We start from the raw sequence: 8,607 nt of genomic DNA, 5'->3' as shown, positions 1-8,607 counted from the left end.
CATTCTATGCCAGTATTTGAGCATGTGCTTTATCACCATAAAGTGAATATGATATCTACCTAACTCTCCAACAACACCATCAGACGGTGCATGTTTAGAGACTCCTAGGATAAATCTATAATAAGATACACTAACATCGTTGAGAAAGTTTAAACATTTGTCATTAATTTCATGTCTCCATATTTCGCCGCCATGTGTTATATAGGTACAATTAAACTATTAAAGAGTGATAATGCAACTTTTACATCAGGTCACGAGTTTTGTTAACAATGGAAACCCAACTTATCATCCAGGCAGACAATCGCTTCACTATTTGAGGTGCCTTCAATGACGTCATGAACAATACTGTATTTGATGAGCAAATGTGTGAGCAGGCAGTGATATGATAATGACGAGTTAGTCTTGACACCTGTCGGAACATGTGAAGATGAACTGGAATGTACAATCCGTGTTCTCATTGGTTGTTCTCCGTGCTCGTTTAACACTTTTGTTCAGACTGAAGCTTTGTGGGTCCTTCGGAGGCAGTAACATACAAACTTGATTTCTGGAGAACAAACTAAACTTTAGACGACTGGATCGAGAGTCGGACAATTGAAATTTATGTAATTATTGAAGCATTTATTCTGTCATCAATTAATGTATTCACCTATTGAATCATTTATTTGTCAATGGTTTCTTTTTCCTTAAACTTTTCCCTATAGTAGGCATAAGGTATGTTAATTTTTGCGAGATTTCTGAGTTTCATACCACTCAAGCTAAGGGAAACTCTTTTTTTGTATTTATAAGCTTTTTATTCAAGTCTCATGAAAGAAAAAACAATTGCATTACTCATTACTGTCAGAAATATCAACAAAGTAACATTACAATAATGTATCAGTGAAAATAACAAGTCATTGATGTGGACCAGTTAGTTGTAAATATTTTCCATGTTTCCCTATGTGTTTATCTTTAAGTTTGTTTTTTTTTTCTGTTGGTAATGAAGAATTCTGTCTTCTACACATTCTGGACATAGTTAATATCAATTAAGCAGACTGTATAGTTCAGACTAAAAATCAAAATGTCTAAATCGTTCGAGTTTGTTTGAAATAAGCTTATATTGAACAACATAAAGTTTGTAAAGTATCGTTTTTCTTATTATATACGCATGATTTTACGCTGTAAAAATTCGGTCAATGAAAAATTATGATATTAATACATTTCAAAATGCCCTTAGAAATATCAACTGGTTTGATGTTATTAATTGCGATAACGTCGACAGGGCTTTGGAAATATTTAAAACGTCATTTATGACAGTAGTTGATAAAGTTGCTCCTATAAAGGAGGTTAGAATAAAGCAAAGGTCGGAAGAATGGATTGATTCAGAAATTTTAGAGGCTATGAAGCTTAGAGACAAAACACTTTCACAATTTCGCAAAACGGGTTGAGAAACTTTGTATAAAGAATTTAAACGGCAAAGAAACCGTGTGTGTGAAATGATAACTAGAGCTAAATCAGACTTTTATAAATCTATGATAAAAAAATACATTAACTCCCCTAAACAACTCTGGAAAACTCTACGAAGCTTAGGTATTCCATCAAAAAAGACAGGTACATCAAATTCCGATATTGGTTTGGCCTTTGGGGATGACATCAGTTTTGATAGTTCAAAGGTGGCACAAAAGTTTAATGACTTCTTTACATCAGTTGCATCTTCATTACTTCATAAATTACCTGTGAGCAAAGGCCTTTTGGTCGCAAACATGTTGAAGATTTTTACTCTAAACAAAATGCTTCTCAGAATTCTTTTGGGTTATCTGTAGTCGATGAGACTGTTATAACTGATATTATCGATAAAGTTGGTAAGAACAAAGCAGCTGGTTTAGACGGCCTTCCCGCTAGATTTGTAATCGATGGAGCTCAACAAATCAATGCTCCACTGACACACATTATAAACTTGTCTATTTATCATGGAGAAGTGCCATCTGAACTTAAACATGCTAGAATGAACCTCTTTACAAACCAGGAGATAAGACCTTTGAAGGAAATTATATTCCAGTCTCAATTTTGAGTGTGGTCTCCAAAGTTTTAAAAGAGTAGTTTACAATCAATTTGAACAATATCTTCAGAAGTTTGACATTTTGTATGAATTTCATTCTGGTTTTCGGCCTGGGTTTTCTACGGACACCTGTCTGATCCACCTTACTGACTATATTAGGTCAAATATGGATAAAGGGGAGCTAACAGGCATGGTTTTGATAGATCTTCAGAAAGCCTTTGATACGTTTGACCATGCAATACTGTTGGAAAAGCTTGATGCATGTGGCATGAATAAAGAGTCAGTACGGTGGTTCAAGTCATATCTGTCTGGTAGAACTCAGGCCGTGAACGTGAACGGTACTCTTTCTAATAATAGCTCAGTTGATTGTGAAGTACCGCAAGGCTCTATACTGGGGCCTTTACTTTTTTCAATGTATGTAAACGATATGCAATCAGCAGTGTCATGCAAACTGCTCTTATATGCTGATGATTCAGCTCTTCTTGTGTCTGGCAGAGATGTTGAACATATTCAAACAAAACTTAGTAAGGAATTGGGTTATCTCAATGAATGGCTAATTGATAATAAATTGTCTCTTCATGTCGGTAAAACAGAATCTATTCTGTTTGGTTCTAGTCGAAAATTAAAACAGTGTTCGGAAATGCAGGTTCTGTGTGGGGATGTCAACATCGCTGCAAAACAGTGTGTGCAATATCTTGGTACTGACTTGGATCAATCCTTGTCTGGTGAAAGAGTAGCATCTAAGGTTATTAAAAAGACATGCTCTCGTCTCAAATTTTAATATCGTATACGAAGTTTTTAGATTTCCATACGAGAAAACTGTTGGCTAACTGTTTAATACAGTGCCATTTTGATTATGCAAGCTCTTACTGGTATAGTACCTTGACTCTAAAAAGCAAACAAAAACTTCAAACTTCCCAAAATAAAGTCATACGGTTTGTCCTTGGTATGTCAGCAAGAGCACACCTTGAATCGGTTCACTTCAAACAAATGGGATGGCTACCTGTTAGCCACAGAGTCGCATATATAAAACTCAATCATGTTCATAGAGTGACATTAGGATTAGCACCGAAATATTTGTCTGATAATTTTGTTTTTAACAGTCATGTCCATAGGACGAGATCCGGACCCTATTCTATATTTATTCAAGGTGGGGCTCGGTTTTATCAGAATAGTTTTGTATAACAGTTAGTGTTGAATGGAACAAAGTTCCAAGAAATATACAGAGCATTACTTCAAATTCTCTGTTTAAAATAAAGTTAAAGGAGTATTTTTATGAAGCAATGAATCAACATGAGCAAAATGATTTTGTTTTTTATTAATTGTTGTCGTGCCAATTTGCTTGTGATTTTATTTTTCGTGGGACCACAGTGGAAATAAGTTTTTAACTTTTCTGTGTTATCCCAACACTTCTGTCTTTGTCTTTTTTCTTGTTTGTACTGTATGGTTATTTTTTAAGTGCTAAATAAATCAAATCAAATCAAATCAAAGATGACGGTTACCGGAATGATCTTTTGTGTCACTTCGCAATCATCCAGTCACTTGGTAACCACCTTGTCACTTTGCAATGTAAAATGATTTCTATTTATGTCGGAGATTTCCACAGTTCCAGCATGAAATGGAAACACCGTGCCGACAGACAAGTTGAACATGACAAGCATCTGACTTCAGGTTTCTATCATTTTTCCTGAGATGTCCGACAAAAAATGAGTTCGATACGATGTGTACAGGCTCGTGAAGCACTCAACTTCGATCGTCAAATTTCTTCCCCTGTTCTTTGCTGGCATTTGTCACAAAAATCTCACCGTCTGTCAGAATACGGAGGTTGGTTCATTCAGAGTCCCTGGAAGCATTCCGATACCGATACTTACTTGAGTTGTAGGCTGAGAAAGAAAGGCTAAGCTGCAAAGAGTTTTGTCTTTTTGAAAACAGCCATGTCGGATACCATTTTGTAGACTTAGCAAATCAACGCCAGTGTATGTTCCCGGTGTATGTTTGTACACCGTCCCGAAGCAGGAATGATGACATGAATTCAATGTTTTGAAATCTGGAGGACAAATCACTGTCAATGATAAAGCATCATTAATGTTCACATAGACCTGATAGTTTACTCCTTCCATAGTGTCTTGAATGGTTGGGTCATCTACTCTAGCACAAATACTCAATGCAGTCACTTTTCCATTATAAATCTGTTTGACTTCCTACAGAAGTAATTTGTACTCGGCAAGGATAGAATCCTGACTGGTATTCATACTGCAGTCACATCAGGTCGCGAGTTTTAGTCATCAATGTGACGACAATGGAAACGCAACTTATCATCCGGGCAGACTATCGCTTCACAATTTGAGGTGCCTTCAATGACGTCATGAACAATACTGTATTTGATGAGCAAATGTGTGAGCAGGCAGTGATATGATAATGACGAGTTAGTCTTGACACCTGTCGGAACATGTGAAGATGAACTGGAATGTACAATCTGTGTTATCATTGGTTGTTCTCCGTGCTCGTTTAACACTTTTGTTCAGACTGAAGCTTTGTGGGTCCTTCGGAGGCAGTAACATACAAACTTGATTTCTGGAGAACAAACTAAACTTTAGACGACTGGATCGAGAGTCGGACAATTGAAATTTATGTAATTATTGAAGCATTTATTCTGTCATCAATTAATGTATTCATCTATTGAATCATTTATTCTGTCATCAATTAATGTATTCATCTATTGAATCATTTATTCTGTCATCAATTAATGTATTCATCTATTGAATCATTTATTCTGTCATCAATTAATGTATTCATCTATTGAATCATTTATTCTGTCATCAATTAATGTATTCATCTATTGAATCATTTATTTGTCAATGGTTTCTTTGTTTTACAGAAACTTCTTTTCCCTAAGTAGACATAACATATGTTAATTTTTTGCGAGATTTTTGAATTTCATGCTAGTCAAGCTAAGGAAAACTTTTTTGCAAGATTTTTGAATTTCATATTAGTAAAGCTATTTATGGGATTTTTGAATTTGATACCAGTCAAGCCGAGGGAAACTCTTTTTTTGTATTTATAAGCTTTTTATTCGAGTCTCATGAAAGAAAAAAACGATTGCATTACTCATTACTGTCAGAAATATCAACAAAGTAACATACAATAACGTATCAGTGAAAATAACAAGTCATTGAGGTGGACCAGTTAGTTGTAAATATTTTCCATATTTCCATTTGTGTTTATCTAAGTTTGTTTTTTTCTGTTGGTAATGAAGAATTCTGTCTTCTACACATTCTGGACATAGTTAATATCAATTAAGCAGAATGTATAGTTCAGACTAAAAATCAAAATGTCTGTAAAATCGTTCGAGTTTGTTTGAAATAAGCTTATATTGAACAATGTAAAGTTTGTTGAGCATCGTTTTTTCTTATTATATACGCATGATGACGGTTACCGGAATGATCTTTTGTGTCACTTCGCAATCATCCAGTCACTTTGCAATGTAAAATGATTTTAATTTATGTCGGAGATTTCTACAGTTCCGGTATGAAATGGAAACACCGTGCCGACAGACACGTTGAACATGACAAGCATCTGACTTCAGGTTTCTATCATTTTTCCTGAGATGTCCGACAAAAAATGAGTTCGATACGATGTGTACAGACTCGTGAAGCACTCAACTTCAATCGTCAAATTTCTTCCCCTGTTCTTTGCTGGCATTTGTCACAAAAATCTCACCGTCTGTCAGAATACGGAGGTTGGTTCATTCAGAGTCCCTGGAAGCATTCCGATACCGATACTTACTTGAGTTGTAGGCTGAGAAAGAAAGGCTAAGCTGCAAAGAGTTTTGTCTTTTTGAAAACAGCCATGTCGGATACCATTTTGTAGACTTAGCAAATCAACGCCAGTGTATGTTCCCGGTGTATGTTTGTACATCGTCCCGAAGCAGGAATGATGACACGAATTCATTGTTTTGAAATCTGGAGGACAAATCACTGTCAATGATAAAGCATCATTAATGTTCACATAGACCTGATAGTTTACTCCTTCCATAGTGTCTTGAATGGTTGAATCATCTACTCTAGCACAAATACTCAATGCAGTTACTTTTCCATTATAAATCTGTTTGACTTCCTACAGAAGTAATTTGTACTCGGCAAGGATAGAATCCTGACTGGTATTCATACTGCAGTCACATCAGGTCGCGAGTTTTAGTCATCAATGTGACGACAATGGAAACGCAACTTATCATCCAGGCAGACAATCGCTTCACTATTTGAGATGCCTTCAATGACGTCATGAACAATACTGTATTTGATGAGCAATGTGTGAGCAGGCAGTGATATGATAATGACGAGTTAGTCTTGACACCTGTCGGAACATGTGAAGATGAACTGGAATGTACAATCCGTGTTCTCATTGGTTGTTCTCCGTGCTCGTTTAACACTTTTGTTCAGACTGAAGCTTTGTGGGTCCTTCGGAGGCAGTAACATACAAACTTGATTTCTGGAGAACAAACTAAACTTTAGACGACTGGATCGAGAGTCGGACAATTGAAATTTATGTAATTATTGAAGCATTTATTCTGTCATCAATTAATGTATTCATCTATTGAATCATTTATTCTGTCATCAATTAATGTATTCATCTATTGAATCATTTATTCTGTCATCAATTAATGTATTCATCTATTGAATCATTTATTCTGTCATCAATTAATGTATTCATCTATTGAATCATTTATTCTGTCATCAATTAATGTATTCATCTATTGAATCATTTATTTGTCAATGGTTTCTTTGTTTTACAGAAACTTCTTTTCCCTAAGTAGACATAACATATGTTAATTTTTGCGAGATTTTTGAATTTCATGCTAGTCAAGCTAAGGAAAACTTTTTTGCAAGATTTTTGAATTTCATATTAGTAAAGCTATTTATGAGATTTTTGAATTTGATACCAGTCAAGCCGAGGGAAACTCTTTTTTTGTATTTATAAGCTTTTTATTCAAGTCTCATGAAAGAAAAAACAATTGCATTACTCATTACTGTCAGAAATATCAACAAAGTAACATTACAATGATGTATCAGTGAAAATAACAAGTCATTGATGTGGACCAGTTAGTTGTTATACTTTCACCATTTCTCTATGTGTTTATCTATTTTTTTTTTCTGTTTGCAATGAAGAATTCTGTCCTCTGCACATTCTTGACAAAGTTCATAAAGTTCATAAAGTTAGCTCCTTTTTATTACTACTATATAGTAAAAAGAATTCAGGTTGACCTATTTACGCCCGGATCTTTTTTTCACCCCGTTATCCAAGCACAGATCATAAAGAGACCCTGTTTTGTGGCCACACGTTTTCTTCTCATTCAGGAACATGGCGGTACAGAAATATGTTGATAAAAATTCATAATTTTGATAAAAAATGCGATTTTTCAAAATCTCTCGCAAAATCCCGTGTACTCTCGCTTACCCTAACAATTGACGGTGCCCCCGCGCGAGAAATTATAATAAAGGCAAATATAAACAAACACAATCGCATTTAATGAGGTACATTTTGCTAAGTTTCTTGCGGATTATTCTGACATTCACCTGGTTTAATTTGTTTGCTTAAATTATCTCCGTATTTGCGATTAATAATTATAATATCCCGTCTCCGGTGGGGGGCTCGCGACCGACTTTTTGTTTGTAAGTGCGCCCGACCGCTATACGTGACCCCCGTCGCTTACCCATTGTTCTAACGGAACAAATTCAGAACAAACGAAAACCGCTAATTTCAAGTATCTTTACGCGTATAATGTCCTGAAACATGTTAATTTACTCCAGCCATACCTTTGTTTACTCGTCCCGTCTTTAAAATTGTGAATGGGTGTGATTTAATGTGAATTAGCGACATCAAACGAACACTCAGGACAAGCCGGAGTCGCACCCCCGACCATGTTTTGCCTGTGCTGACAAACATGAACCTGTGACCGAAACGGGATACACTCGTAAAAGAGGTATAGATTAGATCAATAGATAGGAATATGTAGGAGCCATGAGCTATTAAAGATTATAACCTTCAAACAACATGAACTATTCAAAACTTCCAATTTTTAAAAAGATATTTCGATTTCGCTCGCCCAGCAGACGTACAATGAGGTCAACGAACTATGTATATGTTACAAGCCGATGAATGGCGCGCCGTATCTCCTGGCCTGGGAAAACGTAATATGTGCATATCGCGCAAAGTCAGGAGTTTGTGAAAGGATGTTTGGAAATTAATGTCAGAAACATAAAGTTTTACAATGAGTAGGGATGTAGTGTATTTCTTTTCAAGTATTGCTGTCAAATTGCCGTGATTAAACACATCCAGTCCGGCCGGGGCTGACACCGGGATGGAGTGGCGGCGGAGGTCGATCGATCATCACACGAAAGGACGTGAAAATGTTCTGATGTGACGTAGTCCGTCCCTTGGTTTATTCTCAGTGCATGGAGCCTAAGCTTATTATTTACGCGATTGGAAATGTGTGATTTACAAAATGTCCGCAAAAAAAAGTAATGCGAGATATTTAATGGTAAGGAAATTTTACATGGTATGATCTATGAACG

The sequence above is a fragment of the Ptychodera flava genome, chromosome 7 (genome assembly GCF_041260155.1).
Source record: "Ptychodera flava strain L36383 chromosome 7, AS_Pfla_20210202, whole genome shotgun sequence".
NCBI lineage: Eukaryota > Metazoa > Hemichordata > Enteropneusta > Ptychoderidae > Ptychodera > Ptychodera flava.
This window is presented reverse-complemented; position numbering follows the sequence as displayed.